The following is a 25,470-nucleotide window of genomic DNA, read 5'->3' as shown; positions in this document are numbered from 1 at the left end:
CACCGTGGCTCCTTGTTGGAGCACGAAACCGGGGCTGCTGCATCATGGCTTAGGACTGGCTGCCAAGTGCACATGCAAACGAGGGGTGAAGGCTTAACACCCCCTCCCCCCAGACCCTCTTTCTGTCTGAACTGACCCTGTTCATCATATTTTCAGGAAGAGAGGACGCCAGGGTAGGTCACGTGGTAGAGGCAGAAGAGGATGGGAGTTTTTCACAACAGGCTTGTTCTTTGGGTCGTTCATCTCTGGGACTTATACAAAAATATGTAATGGGAACTGGGGATTTGGCTCATGTTGGAAAAACTTCTAACCTGGAATGCACAAGGCTCTAGGTGTAATTGTCATTACCCATCAGTCAACTAACCAATCGATCAATGATAATGGGATTCGGTTCTGTTTAGTCTGTGTTTTATCTGCTTCTGCCCATTGACTTCTAAGGCTGGCTCTTGAGGGATGGCTCATTAGCGCCATGGTAATTGCTGGGTTTGGCTAGTGCTGGGAAGTTTGTCTTGTTTTGCCTGCAGCTGAGCCGTGGTGCGACGGTTGTGTTAACAGCGGTCCTCCTTGTGTTGTGGGCATCTTAACAACCTGTTCTGGGTTTTCTAATTGGTTCATTTGCTAGAATGGTTTGAAATGATGGCCTTCTCTTAAAAATGATATAAATGTTTAGTGGGAAAGGAAAATAAACTAATTAGCCTTAGCCCAGGCAAGATACTTTCATTTATATTTTTCTTTGTAAATTACAAAAACAAACAACCCCCCCCCTAAAAAAAGCCCACCAAACATCTGATCTTATCTGGCCAAAAAAGAAGATGGTCGTTAAAGGGGAAAATGTATTTTAAACTATGTGAGACGTGTGTCTTGAGCAGACGTGTGGAAACTGCGCAGCCTTTGATAGCTTTGCTCAGTAATTCCTCAGCACAGCCCTTCCCCTCTGTGAGTGAAGACATGAGACTGTCCCTGCTGTTGGTCAGAGTGTCTGAAGCTGTCCTCTGACAGGTAAGACCATCACACAGGCATTGCGGTTTAAAACAAACCTGCCTTAGGCAGTGGTTCTCAACCTGTGGGTTAGGACTGGCATATCAGATATATCTACATTACAATTGGTTGCAGTCATGAGGTAGAGTGACAGAATTTAATCTGTCACCCTGTGTGAGCTGTTGTAAAAGCCATGTTATACAGAGCTGTCCTCCTGTGCTAGAGACCTGGTTTTCATGTTCAGTTCTAACCGTGTCCCCCTCTGGAGGACTCGGGGGTGTGGCCCTCAGAAATGCTCTTGTATCAGCACCTCATGGAAGAAAGTTTATTGTGGCTTATGTATGGTAATGACAAAGGACCATGTGACATGTGACAGGTAGCCAGAGCCGAAGCTGGCCAATCACTTTTGTTACACAAGAAGCCAAGAGAGCAAACCAGAAGTGAGGTTATGATAGATAAATAACTCTTAGGGTTTCCATTGCTGTGAAGAGACACAATGACCAAGGCAACCCTATAAAGGACAACATTTGATTGGGGCTGCCTTACAGGTTCAGAGGTTCAGTCCATTATCATCAAGGCAAGAACATGGCAGCATCCAGGCAGGCATGGTGCAGGAGGAGCTGAGAGTTCTACATCTTCATCTGAAGGAAGCCAGGAGCAGACTGCCTTCCAAGCAGCTAGGAGGAGGGTCTTTAAGCCCATCCCAGAGTGACACATTTATCCTCCAGCAAGGCTATACCTACTCCAACAAGACCACGCCTCCTAATAGTGCCATTCCCTGGCCCCAGAATATTCAACCTACAACAGTACCCAAATCCTGTCCACAGAGTCGTGCTTTCTTTAGCAAGACTCCATACATCCTAAAAGTTCCATAACCTCCCCAAAACATGCCACCATACTGGGACTACGTGTTCAAATACAAGAGCCCATGGGGACATTTTTCTTTTTCTTTTTCTTTTTCTTTTTCTTTTTCTTTTTAAATCAAACAACAACTGTTTTTCCCTCTCGCCTACATGGCAACCACACTCTTTCTAGTCATTGGAGAGTTCATTCCTTAAAGTTCACAGAGGCCTCTTGATCTAAAGCCAGGCTTTTAATTCAGTTATCATTTCTTGATGCTAAATGATGCCCACAGACAAAATCGGTAGAGATGGGTAAGAGAAGCCAGTATAAACAAAGGGAAGGTGGGTAATTATTTCCTCATGGCACACTGTGGGTATGCAAAGTTCTAAAAGGCTTTCCATGTTACATGAATAGTTTTAAGATGGAATATGAAATTGTGTAACAGAGAATCTGCCATCATCAGCCGGACTGCTCCAATGGCGTGCATGTATTGAAAAGGTCCTCCAGAAAACGCCTGGGTACTCAGTTTGGGAACTGTGAGCTTTGAGGAAGGAAAGGCAGAGGTTTGTATCTTAACACCTGCCATTTAATTATGGACATTAGTTTAATTTCTGCAGCCCATGCTCACGTTGAAGGATTTCAGATGCTATTTCTCATAGTCCTGGTATGGGATGGACGAGAACATTTTGTAACCTCTGAAAAGCCTGGAACATGGCTGTTGGCTGAAGAGTTGTAAACCAGGGTCGTTTCATTCTCTGGGGGAGTCATGTGTGGGTGTGTTTTACAGTTTGCTATTCTAATGCTATTCAGCATTAGAAGAAGTTTGTCTGGGTCTCTGAAATAAGAAACATACTTCCTAAAGAATATTTAAAAAAAAAAAAAGACTACAACACTTTGGGCCACGCAGATCCTTTAAGCTGTTGATCTGTTCCTTTCATGGTAATGTTGATATCAAAGTGTACTGTACTGTAACAGGAGCCCAAAGAACGCCCAACGGTCCCTTTCCGTGTCAGAAATAGGGCAATGTTTCTCCACCAATGTTTTCCAAACCCAATGAGATCTGGGGCCCCATTATCGTCACTTTACAGTGTGTTCATTCACACTGAGGCTCCAGTCAGCATTGAAATGGCTGTCTTGTACCCTGGCAGCAGCCATGTAGTCACCAAACACTGTTTATGTCATTTTTAATGGTTTCATGCTGTTGGTGTACAGTATCTGGTCAGAATAGCAAATTGTAAAGTTCTTCGGGTCAGTTCCTTTTTAACCAACGCAGTGAGGTGATGTCAGCTGTCTGTAGTATTGGGGGTCAAGAGAGAGACAGAGAGAGAGAGAGAGAGAGGGAGAGAGAGAGAGAGAAGAGAGAGAGAGAGTTATGCAATGACCAGAGGAAGGTGTCAGGTGTCCTGCTCTATTACTTTCGATCTTAATACCTTGAAAAAGAGTCTCTCACTGAACTTGAAACATACCTGTTTTGTCTAGACAATCTGGCCAGCAAACCTTGGCAAGCCTCCTGTGTCAGCTCCTCATGTGCTGTAACTGTAGACCCATGCACAGCCACACCTATTTACACGGGTGCATGCGATCTGTGGTCCGTACTGAGGTTCTCAGGCTTGCGTAGTAACCAGTCTTACCCAGTCAGCCATCTCCCAGGACCTGTTTGTTTTTATGCCCGCACTTCACATTGAGATTCCCCACACTCTGATTGGCTTTTCCTTTTGTTTGTTTACTTGAAACAGGGTCTCACTATGCTAGCCTGGAACTCACAGAGATCTGCCTGCCTCTGCCTCCTCTTGAATTAAAGGCATGGACTATCAAGCAGCCCTCCCCCGCCACAGTGCGTTTTATGGATGAAACTCGTTAGTAATAAACTCCAAGTTACTATCATTTGATGAGGAGCAAGCCCAGATCTTTTTTTCCAAAATATTTATTAGTGCCCATTGTGTGCTAAGTGCTAATTGAACAGTGCAGGGTGAAACAGTTCTCAAGAACTCTGCTTTTGGAACCTCCCAAAAACCCAGTCACAAAATTCTGAAAACTTCCTCTGTCTTATACTTGTCTCTCTGTCTTATACTTGAGGATAAATCTGCCTGCCTGTTTTTCAAGCCAGCTGCTGTCATTTCCTTCTGTCTTAGTTAGGGTTTATTGCTGTGAAGAGACACCATGACCAAGGCAACTCTTATAAAGGACAACATTTAATTGGGGCTGCCTTACAGGTTCAGAGGTTCAGTCCATTATCATCAAGGTGGAACATGGCAGCTTCCAGGCAGGCATGGTGCAGGAGGAGCTGAGAGTTCTACGTCTTCATCTGCAGGCTACTAGAAGACTGGCTTCCAGAGTCTTAAAGCCCATGCCCACAGTGACGCACCTACTCCAACAAGGCCACACCTCCTTATAGTGCCACTCCCTGGGCAAAGCATGTACAACCATCACACCTTCTCTGTCACATTTCCCCCAGATTCCTCACTTATTTACTTATTTTTTCTCCTTGCTTCAGTCATTCTGGTGTGTGTGTGTGTGTGTGTGTGTGTGTGTGTGTGTGTGTGTGTGTGTATGAAACCTTATAGATTTTGTCTTTATTCTCTTGAGGCAGGGTCCTGCTTTGTAGCCTTGGCTGGCCTCATAGTTCCTTTGCAGACTGGAGTGGCCTCACACACATGAAGTTCCTCCCGCCTCTGTCTTTTGAGATGTGCGATTACAGGCATGTGCCTCCACTCATAGTTCCATCCTCGTGGTTTCAGCTTAGATTCCTTTACTCGTCAGTTTGTCATGTTCCTGTTGCACGAACCTCTTATTTTATGTGTGTGTTTGTCTGCATGTGTGTCGTGCGCACCACGTGTGTATAATTCCATAGAAGACAAAGAGGGCATTGGATCCCCTGGAACTGGAGTTATAGGCAGTTGTGGGCCACCATGTGGGTGCTGGGAAAGGAACCCAGGTTCTCTGCAAAGGCATCCAGTGTTCTTAGCTGCCGAGTCCTCTCTCTAGGGAATATGGAGACATATACCTGTTTGGAGGGAGCTCCCCTGGAGATCTTTTTGCCAGTTTAAAGCACTGGATTATTGGTTTTCTTATTGCTTTTTCCTAGCATGTGACTTGTAATGTTTTTGTAAAGAAAATAGCAGGCTCAGATTTAGTGGGAAGGCAACATAATTTAGTAAAAGGGGTCGTGATTCAAAACTTAGGAATGCAGTAATGAGAGCTCTGCAACACACCGTAAACGATACTTTAAGTGCTTTTATTTTATTTTTTTTCCATGACTAAAAGACAGTGTTTTAGGCAGTCCATCATCATGTGGTGGTCAACTGATTGTTTGTATTACAATTTTACCGCATTCTCAAGGATGGGGCATGTATGTGTGTTGGTGTATGTGTGGGATGGTGGGCCTGGGTATATATGTGCATTCATGAGCAGATGTCTGCTGCATGGTATCTTTATCTGTGAGATAACTGCATGAATATGCACACATGTAAAGTTAGTGATCTACATGAATATGTACATATGTAAAGCTAGTGATCTCTGTGAATATGCACATGTGTAAATTCAGTGATCTATATGAATATGCTCACATGTAAAGTTAGTGATCTATGTGAATATATACATATGTAAAGTTAGTGATCTACATGAATATGCACATATGTAAAGCTAGTGATCTCTGTGAATATGCACGTGTGTAAATTCAGTGATCTATATGAATATGCTCACATGTAAAGTTAGTGATCTACATGGATATGCACATATGTAAAGTTAGTGATCCAATTTAACTTAAGGTCTGAATACTACATGGATGCTACAAATGAGCAGAAACTGAATGATGCGTGTTCTGATATAAGAGAGTAGAGCCAAAGGACAGCATTGGATAAAAGGAATCATAGGACAAAAAACAGACATGATTCCAGAGGGAATGGCTAAATAAATATAGCCAGGGATTTCTGTGGAATCCTGCCTGATTACCCCAGGAAGACCCAGATTGGTTTGGACCTGAGGATAGACCCCTGTACGCCTAAGATCAGTTGGTGACTTAAAGCTTTGAAAAGTGGTCACACTGTTAAGAGTGATCGATTTGGGTCTTGGTGATAGGTTTTTGTTGATAATTGACAAGTTGACCTCTGTTTTTCTTTCTTTTTTTTTTTTAAAGATCCTTTTATTCTTCAAGTCTAATGTTATCCAAAAGATTTCCTTTGCTAGGATAGGTGTGTGGGGTTGTTGGTGCAAAAACAAAGTGTAACGCCTCCTACTTAAAGAGTTAAATCTGAACTCCAAGCAAACATAAGAGTCTAGTTTTCACTTTTGAAAACTGCACAGCTTAACTGTGTAGTTCGAGAAACGTTGAAAAACAAACCCTGATGTATTTAGGTTTATGGATCTGGCTTGCCTAGGCCTCAATTATGAATTGTGGATGGGGCTGGTGCTGGAATTTGACGATTTGGCATGGTGGAGTGTGAGTGAGCCGGAGTCCAGCCGCATGTCTCACTGCGGAGGGAGTGGGGAGGGCCAGGAGTGTTACTGCAGCCAACTGTTTATCAATGGAGCCAGAGGCTTCTGAGTAATTTGGTACGGAGGGTGGAGATCAGGCTTGAGCATCGGAACTAAGTTACATAATTTTGCTGCATGGCTGTGCGGCCAGTAACGTGTGTTCATCCACATTGGAAAGAAACAAGTCATTTGTTTAGACTTTTCCCCAGGTCTAGTGTCTATTGCTGTTTGGATTCCCGTCGACCTGGCCTCCCTCCCCGCTCCCTGCTCTCCTGCTCTCCTGCCCTCTCATCCCCATCCTGGTTGTCTCTTTTCTTTCCTCCCTTCTCCAGAATAGGATTTTAGTAACATTTTATTTTTTGCACAGTGTGTATAAATGCACATTCTTTTTCATGTTTACTTAGCTCTGTGCTGTGCAGAGCCTATGACCTTGATGCTTTGAGTGAAAGCCATGAATGTGTTCTTGATGCAAACAAACGCCTATCTCTCCCTCTACATGAAAATAATGAGTTAATGCACAGGAGAGGGGCTGCTGTTTGGATGGGAGCCACTGATGGGAGCCACTGGGCAGGAGCAAGCAGGCATTAGGACCCTGGGGTAGCCAGCTATTCCATTGTGAGTTAAATAACCCAGTCCTGTGTAGGAGGTGTGAGCAGACATAGAGTTTGTGGCTTGAAGACAGGGGTTTTGTGCATATCTGGAAATCCTTTAGAGTGGGAGATTCTTAACATTTGAGACTCCCGCCCACTCTGAATCCTTCCCATGGTCTTAGGTCCCACCTCTGTCAGGTTCCTGTTTATTTCTGTTTTCTTTTTTTTTTTTAATTTATTCATTTATTATATATAAGTACACTGTAACTGTCCTCAGACACACCAGAAGAGGGCATCAGATCTCATTACAGATGGTTGTGAGCCACCATGTGGTTGCTGGGATTTGAACTCAGGACCTCTGGAAGAGCAGTCAGTGCTCTTAACCGCTGAGCCATCTCTCCAGCCCTATTTCTGTTTTCTTAATTTTACTGTTTATTGTTGGAAAATGGGAAGGCCTGGAGCAAGGGCAGACTGCTCGAGACTGTGTGTGCGCATGTGTGCGTGTGCATGTGTGCGTGTGCATGTGTGCCTGTGCATGTGTGCGTGTGCATGTGTGCGTGTGTTTGCTCACACAAACTTTTGGAAACAGTCTTTTGTAGATGGACTGCACTGTTCTGTGTTGTGTTGCAGGTGTGTCTTTTTCCTGTTTGGCTTGAGTTTTCCCTTTGTTTTGATCCTTTATAACCAACTTGAATTTCAGGCTTGAAAAACAGGCCCAGTTTTCACAATAAACTTGAAAACTTTGGCCAAAAAAAAAAAAAAAAAGAAACGATTTTTGTATACTTTCTTGCTGTGTTGTTGAAGTAAAGCTTCGTTAGTTGGTTGATGTTCCTGTTCAGATTATTCAATCTGCTGGGTTTTTAAGGTTGTCAGAGGAAATATTACATACAGGATTTCATGGTGTGGCCACAGCCATTGTGAGCCTCATAGTCTTTAGGACCTGAAAACCCCGTGAGGCACAAGAACCCCCAGTTTTCTGCATTACACAGAGGATTAAACTTGTACTGTCCCTGCTGTGCAGAGCTCCTGCCTTATGTGGCTCTGGGCCCTCTCCCTCTTCAGATTCCAGTCTTCTGGTGGCATTCCCCTTAGTTCTTCACAGTCAACTCTGCGTACCTAGGACTTCTCCTTCCCTTTAAAGAATATCCATGTGAGTATCATTCCTTTTTATGGGAAAAGTCCAATTTCCTTAGCAAATCTGGGCCATTCTCAGGAAGTCGCTGTCGTCCTGTTTGGCTCTGACTCTGTGTTCTTGCCCTTCTAAGCCCTCAGCCCTCTGTGAGCTTCTCACACTTGTTTGTACCCCCACCCTACCACTTGCTTCGTGCATTTGAACCCTGTAGTCTGCACGGTTGTAGGCAGCAGGTCACCTCTTCTGTTTCTCTTTCTAGAAAATTCTGTGAATGAGCCAAGTGGTTGCATAGTGTCTTATACGTCACAGCCATCAGTGACTTCAAAGCTGGGTTTACACTGTTTGAGTCAAGCTCCATCAGACACTGACCAGAGCCTCACCGAGTAGAAGGGAAGGAAGGTGCACCTTTGGAGAAACAATTCTCAAACTCTTTACAAGACAGCGTGCATTCCCATGCAACCTTGGAGGGATGTAATCTCACGAATGTGTTTGAGGGTAGGCACCAAAGGAAATAAGAAATACTGCAAACAAAGGAATTACGTTGTGAAGTTGTAATTGAGAGTTGATGGCCTATGTCAGTAGTAAGCACAGGCAAAATGCCGAACATCATACTAATACTTAGGAGCCCAACTGTGTTAGAAAAACAAATGGGGTGGTGCCCTTTGTCAGCAGATCTAACTCAGCTCTGAAGCCTCTGGTATTATTTAAGGAAAGCACCACTGTAAGGATTTGGAGAAATAGGTTACTGTTATTCCTTAATCGCATGATGACTTTTGCCAGCTTGTACGATCAGGACAGATGATTAATTTACAGTTGAAGTTTTATTTAATTTGGTTCCTTCAGTCCTCCAATGTGCAGTCACTTGGCCACTTGTCTGTAGTACTTCTGGCATGCATAATCTTCGTGAATTCAAGAGTTCTGCAGGATTTTCTCTCTGACATAAACCTGGTTAGTAATAAAGGACTGTGGTCTCGGGGCCTTAAACACCCTGCTGTGTATGGATGGTTTAACCCTTCAAAGTAAAATTCAGGTCACCAAGATGGCAGCCTGACACACCCATTATTTATGACTGGGGCCTGGAGGCTATGCATTTATGAGCCATGTATTTAGTAGTAGCTTAGTGTACGGAGGGCTGGAGAGGTGTCTCAGTGGTTAGAGCACTTACTGTTCTTGTAGAGGACCTGGATTTGGTTCCCAGCATCCACATCCATCTGTAGCTGTAGTTCCAGGGTATCCAGTGCTGTCTTTTGACCTCTGAGGTCACTAGGCATGCATCTGTGTGGTGTGTATACATATATAAGCAAAACACACATGTGAAAGAAATAAATCTGAAAAATGTTTCTTAAAGTTAAGCTCATGTGTTAAGGAAGTGAACAGGTGTCCCACTGAGGCAAGACTATGATGAAGTGTTCGAGACAGGAGGATACTTGAATTTGAAGAGCTTTGGCACTATAGGGATTAGACAGAAGCCAAAGCAGCCATGAAGAAGGGAATCGTAGACATTAGGACTACCACACTCCAGAAATGGCATTGATGGCTTAGTCTTTGGGTCTATATTCTTTACCATAGTAATGACAAAGATCGGTAGAGTAGTGGGTACCCAAGTAGGTGTGAAGCACGAGTAATTAGCTTCTGTGTGGTCCACCAAAGAGTTAAACAGAGCTTATTCTGAGGTACAGTGGTAGCAGTAACTTCACATAAAGAATCTGTCTTTGATTTGTCTGATATTGGCAAAGGACATCTCAGAGCAGAAGTTCTGACCTGTGGATAGTCATTGGAAAACACATATTTCTGCTGGCCTCAGGAACCAAGACACAGCCCAGTGGCAAAATTACAGTTATGAAGTAGCAGTGAACACGAGATGAGGAACTGTATTAAAGGAACACAGCATCAGAAAGGTTGAGCTCCACTGGTTTAGGGGAAGCACTTCTCGGCTCTGAGATCGAAGGGTGACGTGCTTTGCTGTCAAGGTTGAGGGGAATGTTTCAAAGAATTGAAGGTATAGAGACGTTTGGAGTTTGTAAAAGGAGGACATCAGCTGCAAGAACTCCATCAGAGACTGAGGGACAGGAACTGGAGTTCCTAGTGATGTCCGTGTTGTGGAAGAAGCTAGGAGTTTAAAGGGAAAGACATGGATGGCAGTAAAAGTTTGAAGATAGAGCAAGAAAGGATTTGATTGATGCTCTAGAAGTTTCTTCTGATGCTATCGTGGGAGACGTGAATAGGGAAAGGTGTGAAAATACTCTGTTTGCCTTGGAGTCAGCCTCTGTGAGTCTGGATAGATAGAGAGTGGAGATGGACGCTCAGGAAGCAGAACAACAAGATGGCTCAGCGGGTGAAAGTGCTTGCCACCAAGCCGGACAGCCTGAGTTGGTGATGCTCACACACATGGCAGAAGGAGAGAGCTGATTCCCGGAAGTTGTCTGCTGACCTCCATATGCACGCTGTGGCATGTATGTATCCATCTACCCACACCTACTCCCAAATAAAGTAATAAATGCAATAAAGTATTTCTACATATATAAACAAGAGAGGCTTAGGAAGTAGAAGCCAAGAGGATTTAATGACGGCCTTGATGTGTAAGATGAGGGAAAGTAGAAGCAGGCCTGCCATAATTGATGGGTGTCTGTCTCTCATGCCAGGCTGGAGGGGAGAACCCCCATCTTAATCTGGGTGCACCGAGGACAGGTCGGGTCATCTGGGAGCTGGGTGGCTCAGGAAGTCATGTTGTTTACATCATGTCACCTTGGAGGCAGCATGTCCATCAGGTAGATTATGTAGGTCAAGGGGTGAGAAGCCATAGAGGGGCAGCTGTGGCCAATGGCAGTGGAAGCCATGCTGTTGCCCCAGGAGAGTGTATCCACATTGCGAGGTGAGGACCTGCAAGGAACACGGTGTTTTCTAGGAAGGGATGAAGGTACAGATACTTGGGATGGAGGCTGAGGGTCTAGATTGGAGACTCAGGAGTGGATGGGGATACAGGATGGATTTTTAAGACATCGTACAGAGCAGTTGCAAGATAGCTTGCATCAGCAGGTGAAGACACCTATCAAACAAACCCACTTGCATGAATGTGATCCCTGGAACACAAAGGTTAAGAGAAAACCAGCTCCAGAGAGTTGTTCTCTGACTCCACATGTGTGCTGTGGTATACATGACCACCATATACACACAACCCTCATGTACACATGACCCTCATGTATACACACAACAGTAAAAAACTTTAAAACATGGAATACTTTGTCTTCATTATACATTGGTGACAGAAGAGAATGTTACCTCAGAAGGCTGTGTCGACGCCATTGAAGTCCTTACTTATAGCTGGGGAGATGGCTCAGTCCATCAAATGTTTGCCATGCAAGTGAGAGGACTTGAGTTCGATTCCCCCAGAACCATATAGTGCATACTTGCAGTACTAGTGCTGTGGAGACAGAGGCAGATAGATGACTGGAAAGCCTTGCTTATACCCTTCATATACACATACTCACGTGTGCACAATGGCACACATGCAAACCCTTATTTGTGACCAGGAACAGTTTATTTCTGCATGTTACTTCTACACTGGAATTAGTCCTAAAATCTATGCTGGAGACCTACCGATCCCAGGGTTTCCCAAAGATTTGCCTGTTTGTAGATAGATAGTGTCTGCTGCTTTTCTTCTTTTGGGTTGGCTAGCCACTTCTCCAGAAGGCCTCGAGCCACTTCCCGCTAGCCCAATGTTATACGCATTCTTCCTGCTTCACTTTGACTGCCCCTCATGTGAGCCCCATGTCACATGGTGGCTTCCTGTGCTGAGCTTAGATTTACATCACAGGAAGTGAGCCTCAATGTCATGCCCACCAGGGCAGCTGAGGAACAGGAGGATTGCAGAACTCTGGTCCCTGCTTATTAGCAAGCTACCCCACTTTCCCCTAATTAAAAGTCTGCAGCGATTTCCACTTCAAACAGCCCATTTTGCTACCTGCAGAAGACACTCTTAGAGGAGCTGGGAACCTTCCCATAGGGCAGAGTGGGAGTTGCTTCTCTCCAAACCTTCATTAGCACCTTTCATCACAGAGATGAAAGGTCTTGCAGGCATCAGTGATCCCCCACAGAATCCCTTTGAGCAGGAGGTGGGAACTAAGAGGGTGAGGACAAAAGTGAGAGCTCAGTCCCCAAAGTGGCTCCTTAGCACTGGTCACCAGGACCAAGGGGCTCATTGCTAGGCTGCACCAATCCAGAAGGCACTGTGGAGGTTGGTGACATTTGCTCCTGCCTGGGATTGCTGTCTAGCCAACCTCACTACTCGGTGAGCTTCAGGCCAATGAGAAAGCCTGTCTTAACACAAACAGACAGACTAACTAACCAACTAACTAACTAAGCAACCAAGGGAGATGGACTCTGAGGAATGGCGCCCAAGGCTGACCTCTGTCTCTATACACATGTACCCACACATGTATGTACATGCGCACACACAAATTCCTATTTGTGACTGATTTTTTGCTTACCATTTACACACTGGTATTATGTCTAAAATCTGTGCTAAAGCTCGCAGGTTAAAGGGTTTTCTAAATAACTGCTTACTGTTGGTTAGGCCTGGCTCTTGTTTCAGACTGGCTAAGTACTTCTCCAGAAGGTCTAGAGCTGGCCCAGTCTATACTTAAACTTCACCTTGTAGCCCAGGCTGGCTTTGAACATGAAGTCCTTCCTTCTGAGAAGCTGAGATTAGAGGCTTGTGCCAATGGGTCTGCTAGGACCATTCATATCGTTTAATTAAATGAATGCAAAGCTTTTTCCAGATTTCTTTATTATCACTGGAGTGTTTCTTATGAGTTTGTTGAAGTTCTTCCCGAGGGACCAAGAGGCTTTTAGTTATTAACGTGTGATTGATGTGCTGTCTTTTGAGTTGTTTGAAAGTGTGAGGACCCAGAGGCTTGTCACAGAGGTAGAGATGGGGACCCCTGCCATGGGGACCTCAAGAATGGGGAGACAGTCATGGTTCTGTAACAGGTAGCAGAACAGAGTGTAGGGCCCATGGGTCAGAGCCTGGGAATGTGGCCCCGGCCCTCTGAGTGTTCTGTCTCAGAGGGAAGGGAGTCAGTGTAAGTGAAGGCTGGTGGGTTGGATTAACTGTTCATGTTGGATAATGTCAAAGGAAAGATCCTCTGTCTAATTAGTACAGGATACTTCTGTGGCTGTGCACATCATCACAGTTATCTGTGACCAGTGAAGTTCTGTTGTAGCTCTGAGGGGAAAGATAAGATACTGGAATAGTTGCCCCTTTGTGCTATTACTTTGGAACTTAAATTGCATAAAGAATTCCTCAAGAAATCCTTCATTCTTGTCCTTTTGTTTCATGTCCCCTTGGAGTGTGGGATCACTTTCTCCATCCCTCTGCTTTCCGTGCCTGGTGCCACTGGGAGAGAGGTGGAATTTTGAATGAGGTGATAACAAAGTTTGATGCAAGGTTTAGTGCAATGTAGTCTAGGATTGCAGGCTGGAGAGATGGCGCAGTGGTTAAGAGTGATGACCACTCTTCTGGAGGACCTGGGTTTGATTCCAGTTCTCACCTGATGGCTCACAACCATCTGTAACTTAAAGAGGGTCTGATGTCCAGGTCTGACTTACACAGGTAGTTTACACACCCACACATACGTGCAGGTCAAACATACATCAAATAAAGTGGAGAAATAAAGTACGGAAATTTCAAAGTCTGCGATTAGTATAGAATAGGAGAGGATTTTTATGTAAGGAGCATAGTTTGGCTGGGTGCTGAGAGAACATATTAGGCAGAAGCATGACTGAGGCAGGAGCATGATGGAGAAGGCAACAGTGTGACAGGCAAAACCTGCAGCCAGCTAGACATTTCAGATAGAGTGTGGACGAGCTGTTAATACAGAAGGTGACCCTCAGCTTATAGCGAAGCTACAACCCAGTTACTCTTCAGAAATGGAAAATGTCAAGGGTTGAAGATGCAGCCAATACGCTTTCCTTACTGAACAAGGAAGCTAGTCTCGCCTGCCACAAATGTGCCCAGAGCACTGATGCTAATCAGCTCTCTGACAGAAACACAGAACCCAAAGTCTGATTCATAATAAGGCTTTCAAGAGCTCATGGGGCTTATTACACATTTCAATGAAAGTATAGAACCCAACAGTTGTATGGGGGTGCTCTGCTTCTTGTAAAAGTCAAAGAATCCAGGATACAGATGATGCATTACTATATCTAGGACTGTTTATATCTGAATCGTGGAGAGTAGGGGGACAGGTTTCCTGGTAGTTTGAGGGGCAAAAGGAGGAGAGGCTTTCCTTCAGGGACCTGGTTTAAATTACACCTCTTGGCTGTATCCCTGGAATGTATTTCATGGGCAAAACCCAACCCAAACCAAAACAAAACAAAAGAAAAATCCAAACAACAAAAACCAAAACCACCAATCAGACGCATGCCATTGTCCTGTGTCCAGCCCTTTCTAGTTGAGGTTGTAGTTATGGATACTCAGGAGAAATTAGTGGAACATTCACCTATGGGGAGGTGTCTCAGCAGGCTGAGGTCACTAAAAGGAGAAGAATTCCCTGTTCCCATTGTTTGGGGGAAATATAGATTATCTAGGAGGTGTGAGCGTCAGTCGTTTGGTCAGGCATTTGTAATGTACCCGGAACAGTGAAGTCGAATTAGTTGACCATAAAGGAACAAAATCCTGAAGACACAACATGAGTAGCTTCACATCTCCTCTACTGCTTGAAAGGTATTATCTCTTTATTCCCAATTATTAATCAATAATTTATGCTAATTGATTCACTAGTCCCCCGTCTAACTGTCATTTTCTATAAAGCCTCAGGACATGCTAGTACCTCCTTCAGGGACAAGGAAGTTTACTTTTTTTCTTTTCTAGGAAAAGATTTATTTATTTTTTATGTGCATTGATGTTTGGCCTGCATGTGTATCTGTGCTGGAATTATAGACAGGCTATGAGCTGCCATGCAGGTGCTGGGAATTGAACCCAGGTCCACTGGAAGAATAACCAGTGCTCTTAACCACTGAGCCATCTTTTTCTAAAGCAATAGTGGTTCTGCGCGTTTAGGCCTCCAGTGGGCATCCTTCTCCATCTCAGCTCCTCTTGCTAGTGAGTGTGGTATCTGTCTTTGTCTCCTTGGAAATGGATTCCGTGTGTTCTCCAAACCCCTGGTAGAGCTCTGATGCTTGCTCCCTCACAGAGGCTGGTCATTACCATACATGTATTTTGTGCCTTGTTTTCTTCCTTTAAGCTGGGCCAAACCATTTCTCCTTTAGTTGAACATGCTGACTAACTGGCAATTGCTGCTAAAAGCCCCATCTCAGAGAGATTTAGTGGCTATGGTAGCTTTAGTGAACATAGTGGATTTTTCTTTTTCTTTTTCTTTTTCTTTTTTTTTTTCTCCTTTTTTTCGGAGCTGGGGACCGAACCCAGGGCCTTGCGCTTGCTGGGCAAATGCTCTACCACTGAGCTAAATCCCCAACCCCGGATTTTTCTTTTTAAACCAAGGACTCCTGCATTCTTTTTTCACAGCAGTGTTTGGCTTCCACTCCAGGCATGGCCTCACTTGGATCATTGATCAATTCCCTCGGTTGCCTTTTCTCTCCTACTAATCTAAACCCTGTACCCCAGCACTGTGTTTCTGAAACAGGTCCTGATGTCTGTTTGCCTCTTGGTGCGTTTTGCTTTGTCTACAACAGTAGGATAAGATAGAAACAGCCACATAAACCTAGAAGCTACAGCAAGTGCCCCTCTCTACAGGGGTAATTGATGAACTGAAGCCAGCTCAGCCTTCTGCCCACTGTTTCTCTCACCTTCTGGAAAGACATTATCTGCCTTGTGGCCTTCAGTTCAGGGCTTATTAGCATTGTTTAAACTTTACCTCAGATTCTGTAGTATTGGTCCCCCGTACTACCAAGACCTTCTCAGTGAGCTGGTACAACTTTATCTTGCTCAAATTCTTTGTTAATGGGAGGAAATGAAAATATTTAGGAAAGGCAGTTAAGAGAGAACTCAGTGTAAAACTTACAGATAGCTTATTTTTAGAAATGCAATGCATTTTGTTGACAAATGTAGAAACAGAAGTTATCATTTCCCTAAGTGTTTGCCCTTGGGTAAAGGTTTGATTGAAAGTAGCAGGGCGGACTGGAGAGATGGCTTAGTGGTTAAGAGCACTGACTGCTCTTACAGAGGTCCCGAGTTTAATTCCCAGCAACCACGTGGTGGTTCACAACCATCTGTAATGGGATCCGATTCCCTGTTCTATTGGGTCTAAAGACAGCTACAGTGTCGTGAAATTAAATAGATAGATAGATATCCAGATAGATAGAGAGATAGAGAGATAGATAGAAAGAAGGGAGCATGGCTTCCTCAAGTATCCGGGGTGTCATTGCCTAAGTCACAGAGTTGCCATAAAACTAGGACCCAATGGCAGAACAGGTAGCACAGTGACTGCCCTTCGAGGACGGTGTCTAGGTTTCAGCACTAACAAAGCAGGCATCTTGTAACTGCTGTTAATATCAACTCTGAGAGGTCTGACACCTGCTTCTGGCCTCTCTGTGTGTATACAGGCACACACCCACACCCACATGCATAGAAACAAACACACGCTCGCACAGACCTATGCACACAAAGTGAATCTTTTAAAAACAGCATCTGAACTGAGGGTTCATGTTCTGACCCACAGTTCTTGCCTTGGGATGAACCTGTGTGGGGTCAGAGAATGTACCAGCCAGCAGTTGCAGTTTGAGGATGAGCGTTCCCCTGCTCAGCGGGTCCCCCACCCCTGCCCCGAGGGCCTCAGTGCGTACTTTCTCAGTTCAGCTCGTGACTCTGAAATCATTGTTTCCTTGAGGGCACTGGTCAGTCAGGATGTATTCCTTTGTTCTTTGAAACACCAGCTTGTGCCCTGTCTCCAGGAAGGAAATGTAATCACTTTGAAAAGTTTGGGAGAGTAAAATGTTTCCATTGTCTACAATGGCCAGTTGGGAATGACCCACTGGTGCATGCAAAATGAAATCTTTCCACATTCTGCCGGGATCCGGAGATGCTGTGCTAGGGAGGCTGGGATGAGACCAGCATCATGAGCGGCTCACTCAATCCTACGCTAATGGCCACTTCACTCACTCTCTCCCTTGTGTTCTGCAAGGCTATGAGGTACTTTTTATTGTTGACACTTAGAAAAACCTGCTCAAGGAAAGAAGAGTTTTTTCCAGCTCCTGGTGGAAAGGATACAGAGAAGTTACAATAATTGCCATGTGAGGAAGCTGAGGAGAGACGGACGCTGGTGCTCAGCCAGCTTCCTTGTAATTCTTTTTTTTTTTTAAATTCAGTTGGGGATTCCATTCCACAGAACGGTGCCTTCTATGTTCTGGGCTGGCTTTACTTTCTCACTAAACTTCTCTAGAAATTGTCTCGACAGTGTATCCTCTAAGCGAGTCCAAATCCAGTTAGATGGCATTGAGGATTAAGGATCACAGCACCATAAAAGGATCTTAGGTGATGTTGAACATCAAAGCACTGGTTTCTTTTTTGTATTGTGCAACTGTGCAGAAGTTATGTGTGCTCTTGGGTGGCAGAAAACTGTCCTGGTGGCATCTTTCATCCAGACCCTGGGAGGCAGAGGCAGGCAGATCTGAGTTCACCAGGGGTTGTATAAACAAGATTAGAAAATTGTCCTGTAGAGATCACATCTGACCAGGCTTAACTGATCTCGGAGACAAAGCAAGGCTCCCCAGCAGTAAGTTCCACTAATTCCTGGGAACCACCTCATAGGCAGATGTGTCCTAGTCATTCTTGCTCTGTGGCTTGCTGGTCTCCAAGACTCAGTCATTCTGCAGGGTCTGCTGAGGAATGTATCACATGTCTAAGACTCTGCTGCATGGGTTCTGGTGACCAAACTTAGGTGTTTGTTTGAACACACTTCCTGCTGTAGACATGGCTGGCAGATTGTTCTATTCTTGGCTTTCTGCTGTTCATCCTTTGGAGGGATGCATAGGGCTCTTCCTTGTTTTTACTTAGTGATTTTTTTGTACATGTTTGTATGCATGCTTGTGTGCATGTGTGTGCATGTGCTGAGTGTGGGTGTGTGCGCACATGAAAGTGCATGTATGTACGTGTGTGTATGTACATGCATTCATGCATGTATGTATGTGTATATAGGCACATCAGTGTGCATGTGCACATGCATATGGAGCCTAGAGGTCAATATCAGCATCTTCCTCAATTGATTCCCACCTCATTTTCTGAGATATGGTCTCTCATTGAGCCCGAAGCCCATCATGGCGAGGCAGGCTGGCCCCCGAGCTTCCAGGGACCCTACTGCCTCTGCTTCTCTTGCCAGTGTTACAGACACAGACCACCACACCCAACCTTTCACATGGCTTCTGGTCTTCATGCTTGCACGGCAAGCACTTTTCTGACTGAACCATCTCCAGGCATACTCTCCACTCTCCACTCTCATGTTAGAGTCAACAGGCCCTCGAATTTCCTTTTCATTCCCCACTTTTGGTAAAGAAATGCCCGGATCGTGGTGTACATCGGGCTGTTTATACTCTGTTCTCTTGCCTAAGCTGACTTTTGTACGGTTGCACTAGGTGGTTAGTTGTTCCAAGTTCTCCTTCGTTTCCCTGAGTTCCCTCTTTTCCCGTCCTTGTGCTTCAATTGTGAAGATCTCTATAATCTGAAACCTGGTAAGGAAGGTAGGTGCTGGTGGGATCCTAGCACTTGGGAGGTCAAGGCAGTGGAGGGTCAGGAATTCAAGACTAGTTTTGGCTACATGGGGATTGTCAAAAAACAAAACCAAAAAAACAAAACAAACAAACTAAACCTAAAATTAAAAATGAGGTAAATAAAAATGACTATATATGTGTACACATATGCATATGTACAAATATTATACACATACATGATGTACATGATATATATGATGTGTATATATATATATATATATATAGTGTGTGTGTGTGTGTGTGTGTGTGTGTGTGTGTGTGTGTGTGAGAAACAACATTTATGCTGTCTCTATAATGACTGGATGTACAGCACTCTCTTAATAGTTCCCACAGCTGTCACAACTGGTATTTCCAGCCTGTTGTGCTTAGAGCTTATGGCAGTGGGGCTAACCTAGGTGAGAGATTATGACAGTTGTCGGGGACTATGGAAGGACAGGTGATAGATTAGTCTTAGACATTTTTCAGGCCACTTACCTCTACGTGAGATTCCTGTTTTATTTGCACATGAGTCTTGTCTCTCCTTTCTCTTCCTGTCTTTCCTCTTTGAACAAGCACTAGGAGTAATGATGGGGATGCTTCCGAATGTGGCTAGCCAAAGGAGGACCAAGGAAGGCATAGGGAGGTTTTCACTCTTCTGCTCAGCATGGGTGACTTCGGACTCTGGGCTCTGGTGCTGTCTCGAGGTGGTTTTCTGCCTCATCTCTCCCACAGGCCTAACACACTGCTGTAAAATATGACATGTGTTGTCTGTGACAGAGACTTCCCCTAAAACTGAATGTGCTGGTGCCAGTTTGTCTGGAAGTGACTAGTGACCTTTGCAGTTCTCTAATGAAGAAACTTATGCCTGTCATCTCCAGAGCCAATAAGCCAACCAGGTGAACATTGCTTCTATGTCCAGAAGCCAAACTGTAGACACTAGTGCAAAATCAATTTACTTCATCCTAACTAGGGATGAAACAAGTTTCTTAGAAGAACCTTCCTGTGTGTGCTAGAAAACACAGCAGACACAGAGGTTGAGGAAAGCAAGTATGATGCTAGATTTGGCAGCTCGGGGGCTTCAAGGCAAGCACCCCAAGAAAACCAGCCAATAAACTTCCTGGTGTTTCTAACAAAGCTATTGTAATCTTGTAGGGTTGCACTGAGGACAGCCCTACTCTGTCCCAGGAGGAATGTTGAAGAATTTGTAGAATGATTTCGTTGTTTTACTGTTTTTGAGATAGGGTCTTGCCATGTAGCCTAGGTTGGTCTTCAACATGCAGCAATCCTTCTGCCTCTGCCTCTGTCTTCCGAGTGCTGCATCACAGGGATGCATGGCCACACGCATCATATAGGACTATTTTACAACACTCAGAGAGCACGCCCTTAATCCCAGCTCTTGGAAGGCAGAGGCAGAGGCACAACTCTGTGTGTTCAAGGTCAGTCTGGTCTACATAGGAAGTGCCAAGACAGCTAGGGCTATTAGACAAGAAACCCCGCGAGGGGTTGGGGATTTAGCTCAGTGGTAGAGCGCTTGCCTAGGAAGCGCAAGGCCCTGGGTTCGGTCCCCAGCTCCGAAAAAAAAGAACCCCCCAAAAAAAAAAAAAAAAAAAAAAAAAAAAAAAAAAAAAGAAACCCCGATCAAAAGAGCCAACACCAACCAACCAAAAAACCAGCAACAAAACAAACAAAATTCAAACCAATTGACCAAGCCAGAATCCTCTAGTAGAACCCCAGTGGAGAACAGTTTCCTCTGTTCTACCACGGGTGCTGGTGTGGTAATTTCTGTTTTGAGGGTGTTACCATTCTCATATTTGAGTCTACTTGAAGACTAAGGCCAGGTCCCACTTTCACAGCCCCTCATCTTGGGCTGTAATCTTGGTGCAGCTGATGTGATTGATCGGCTTTTTTACCGACTGTAGAACTGTGAGCAAGTCACCATCTTGAACACAGCATAGTGCATGGAAGAGAACAGTTGTCCAGACACACTTCTTGAACTAAATTTAAGTTAACCAACAGATATTCCTGATGTAGCCACTGACGCTGCAAAGTGCTAACTTTTGTGTTCTTCAATTTTGTCTCTGGATACGTGAACCCTTGTGGGAGTCCCAGGGAAGACTGGTTTATTCTAAATGGAAGCGAAATTGGCCGATAGGACCTCAGCACAGAGAGTACAGTGGTCCCAGTGGGTGCAGCCTAATTCTGCCTCTGGCTGCTGATTTCTTGCTTGCCTTGTAGGAATCAGCCAGTATGTGTGTAGATGGGAGTTCAATGGACGCTCATTACTTTCATTGTGATGAGTCAACTCTTCCTCATAAGTGGCAGCTTTTCTAACACTGTTCATTGGGTGACTCTGATTGGTTTTCCTTTGTGGAGCTCAGAATCTGATTGCTCTTGTCCTTTGTCTAGGAACAGCAGTGCACTAGTGATGATGATGATGATGATGATGATGATGATGATGATGGGTGACAGAGACAAAGAGAGACAGACAGAGAGGCAGAGAGAAATAGAGATAGAAAGAGAGACAGAGAGATACAAAGAAAGAGATAGAGACAAAGAAGGAAATAGTGAGACACAGAGAGATAAAGATAAATAGATAGAGAGTGAGACAGGTGATCACAGAATCCACACAGTTTGCCATAATGCAGTCTTACCTAATGCCTGAAAATGACCTCCTAATATCTCCTATCATTGTCCCTTGAAGCTCTAAAGGGCCACCAGACTGGTTTGCTAAGTCAGCTATCTGGGAGTGGTGATCTTGGATAGGTTTAGTCAGATACAGCAATCTCGAGTCATGTGATGGGAATTAATGGAGACCAAGAGTCTCGTTTCTCACTTCCAGGCCTGGAAAATTTCCCATTCATTGTTTGACTTCTAACACTGAGTCCTGTGAATTGATAAGCTACCGAGCTGATAACAGCCTAGAGCAACAGTCCCCAACCTGTGGGTCACAACCTCTCTGGCAAACCTCTATCTCCCAAAATATTCACATTATGATTCATAACAGTAGCAAAATTACAGTTATGTATGGCACATCAACAAAAATAGGTTTATGGTTGGGGTGGGGTTACCACAATGAAGTACAGTATTATAGGGTCACAGCATTAGAAAAGTTGAGGAGCACATGGGGAAAGCAAACTCAGGATATTTAAGGCATATTCCTCAAGGTGGTGCTGAACACAGTGAGTATAATTCGTGAGTTGGAGAGAGCAATGCTAGTCAGTTAGAGCTGCGGGGATAGAGTATATGTTACCATTCACGAGCTCTTGGGTTTAATCTTCAGGACCAGGAAGGAAAGTACTTTTACCTACTTGGAATAGGGCGAGAAGAATGGATTTGAAGGCAGTCGGATTGTGACCACGTCTTTGTCTTCAGATGGTTCTTTCTGGCCACTGTTGATATTGGAACTTGAGTGCTTTGGGTAACACACCTGGTCACGTGGTAGTGAGTGTTAGATAAACAGGAGCACCTAGTTCATCTTTCTTTTTTTTTTTTTTCTTTTCTTTTTTTTTTTGGAGCTTGGGACCGAACCCAGGGCCTTGCGCTTACTAGGCAAGCGCTCTTCCACTGAGCCAAATCCCCAACCCCTAGTTCATCTTTCTAATGTAACACGTATTGGTTTAGTGTGTGTGTGCTACATGTGCTTGTGTGTATATGTGTTTGCATATGTATGAATGCACATGCGTGTGCATGTGTGGAGGTCAGAGACTGATGACATGTGACTTCTTCAATTACTCTTCACTTTATTTACTGAGGCCTAGTCTCTCACAGATTAGCTAAACTTGATAACTAGGCTTGCCCAGGGTATCCCTTTCTCAGATTTTAAGTTCTGTGGTGCTGAGGATCCGAACTCCTGTCCTCATGCCTGTGTTGTAAGTGCTTCATCTACTGAGCCATCTCCCCATCTCTAAGGTACCATTTAAATGTACTTCTCACTTGGTGATGTAGTCAATGGTACAGGTCATAGGTAACTTCTAGGGAGGGTGGGAAGAGAATTTTAAGTACTGTTTAAAATAAAAAGCTAACAACTTTTTATCTCAAAAAAACAAAAACAAAAACCTCAAGGAAGAAAAATGTAGGACGTATTTGTATTAAGTGAAAGTGATGTCATGGAGCCAAGCAGGCCACTCTGGGACTGCCTGGTTTTCACATTGAAAAGGGTATAATGGCTGTGCTCAAATGTACCAGTGTGCAGGTGCAGGAACAAACACATCCTTTGTTCCAACAAAAAGCACAATTGTAACTTTAATGTCTTTCAAACCTTATATTTAATGATGGCTCTTAAATGCTTTAACCTCCCTTGTAGCCCATCACCCACCAGAGGTAGTGGAAAAGACAGGATACAGGGAAAGGGACCTGTTTAGAATGGTGCTTTGGAGCAACTTCTGTCTGTGCTGTCTGGAAATCGGCAGTTCAGTTCACAGGTTAGCAGGCAGCGGCAGCTCCATCCACTCGCAGACACTTCATGGATACACCAGCAGTTCAATTTGGTAGTCCAGTTAGCAACAGCCAATAGGTAAAGGTGCCAAGGACCAAGGGAAGCCTTTGTGTTGACCTCTGTGACTAGCTAGGCTTTCTGAAACACACAACATTCCTGAGGGACACTTTTGACAGGCTCCTTTGGATTAACTCTTAAGGGACTATGTCTCTGAATCTGCCTGCTAGATAGTGGTGTGTTTAGGCCGCTAAGTTTCCACTCAGGGCACAGACTTCTATCCTGTCCTTTGATTTTTTTCAATTCCTGGTATTATGAGCTATGAATTATATGGGAAGAGTCTATCCTTGGTGACCTTCATACCTGTGGTGGATGGACAGGTATGGCTTGCATAGACTCATGTGTTTGAATGCTTGGCCACAGGCAGTGACACTATTAGGAGACCATTCCTTATTGGAGGAAGTGCATCCCTGTGGAGGTGGGCTTTGAGGTCTCCTACACTCAAGCTATGCCTATTGTAGGACACGGTCTTCTGCTGCCTTCAGATCAAGATTTGGAATTCTCAGCCCCTTCTCCAGCACCGTGTCTGCCTGGACACTGCCAGGCTTCTCACCATGCTTATAATGGACTAAGCCTCTGAAACCATAAGCCAGCTCCAATTAAATGTTTTTCTTTATAAGAGTTGGCATGATCATGGTGTATCTTCACAGCAATAAAACCCAAAGTAAGTCAGTACCTGATTATTTCCAATAAGCATCAGCACCTTGAATTCCATAGACTCAGTAGACAGAGTCTGTGTTAAAACCTGTAGTTATAAGATGCTGTCATATCTAGCCTGTGGAAAATCCCCCCTGTACTGTAGAGAGAACATCCACTTGCTGAAGGTGGGTCTTGGTCCAGCTTGATGAGGGCCCACTTGTTTACATGACACTGGGTAAAGTAGGAAAGGCAGTGATGTGGATGGTGATTCACAGCAGAGTGTTCTTGGTGACAACTAATGGTCCCACTTGGAACCAAGCCAGTTGTCTGAGTGAGGGTATTACTGCTGTGAGCAGGCACCATGACCAAGGCAAGTCTTGTAAAGAACAACATTTAATTGGGACTGGCTTACAGGTTCAGAGGTTCAGTCCATTATCATCAAGGTGGGAGCATGGCAGCATCCAGGCAGGCGTGGTGCAGGAGGAGCTGAGAGTTCTGCATTTCCACCTGAAGGTTGTGAGCAGAATACTAGCTTTTCAGGCAGCTAGGAAGAGGCACTTAAAGCCCACAACCACAGTGCCATGCCTACTCCAACAAGGCCACGCCTACTCGCACAGGGCCACACCTTCTAATAGTGCCACTCCCTGGGCCAACCATATACAAACCATCATAACAAGGTTCAGTTCATGGGGGAGGTCTCACGGTCTGTTCTTCATCTCCAAGATGTGCAGGCTTGGTATCACTGTGCTCTTAGATCAACCTTCCCACTTCATTTTAGTCCACAGTGAAAAGGGATATGATAACTTCCCCTCGTTTTTACCTTCAGTCATGGTGATATGCTGAGGAAGCAGGCTATTTTGAGATAAAATCATGTTGAATTGTTAGCGATCTGATGGGTAAGTTTTTCTACTTAGCCATGTATTACTTATCACTCTAAGCACCATGCATAAGCAACTGAGAGACACAGTAGAAGACAAAGAGGAGCCCTTCACTTTCAAAACTGTGAAAATCAAGTAAAGGAAACCTCCTTGGCACACATCTGTAATCTCAGCATTGGGAGGTGGATGTGGGAGGAGCTAGAAGTTCAAAGCTGGTCTTAGCTGTACAGTGAGTTCAGGGCCAGCCTGTGGTACATGAAACCCTGTCTTAAATAAAAAGCAACCGAACGAAATAATAATGTATATGTCTAGACATTTACTCTACTCCCTTGAGGGTCAGAGAACACTGCAGAAGGTGGGTTAGGAAGAACATAAGAACTAGAAGACTTCAGGATACTATCTTCTAAGTAGGATGTGGACATGGAAACTATGAACTCATAGTGGCTGTGTGTGCTGCCACTGGGTTAACGTGAGCCCTTCTATCAGTAAGCTATGGGGGTGGGTAGTGACCCATGTGGCCCCATCATATACTGTTGTTGATCTGTTGACAACTGATAGATTCTGGAAGAAGGGGAAGCATGTTATTCAATTGTATAGCTACCGGTGAGCCCAGTAGGCTTGGATGGTTATTTCTGAACCCGAATCACATAAATGACTCTAATTAAAATCTGTGGGATACTACATAAAAACAAAAGAGAGCCAGTAAATGGGTAAAAGAGGTGTGCATATATGAAATTATACAAG

Source organism: Rattus rattus, chromosome 2 (assembly GCF_011064425.1).
Source record: "Rattus rattus isolate New Zealand chromosome 2, Rrattus_CSIRO_v1, whole genome shotgun sequence".
NCBI lineage: Eukaryota > Metazoa > Chordata > Mammalia > Rodentia > Muridae > Rattus > Rattus rattus.
Note: the sequence above shows the minus strand (reverse complement) of the source record.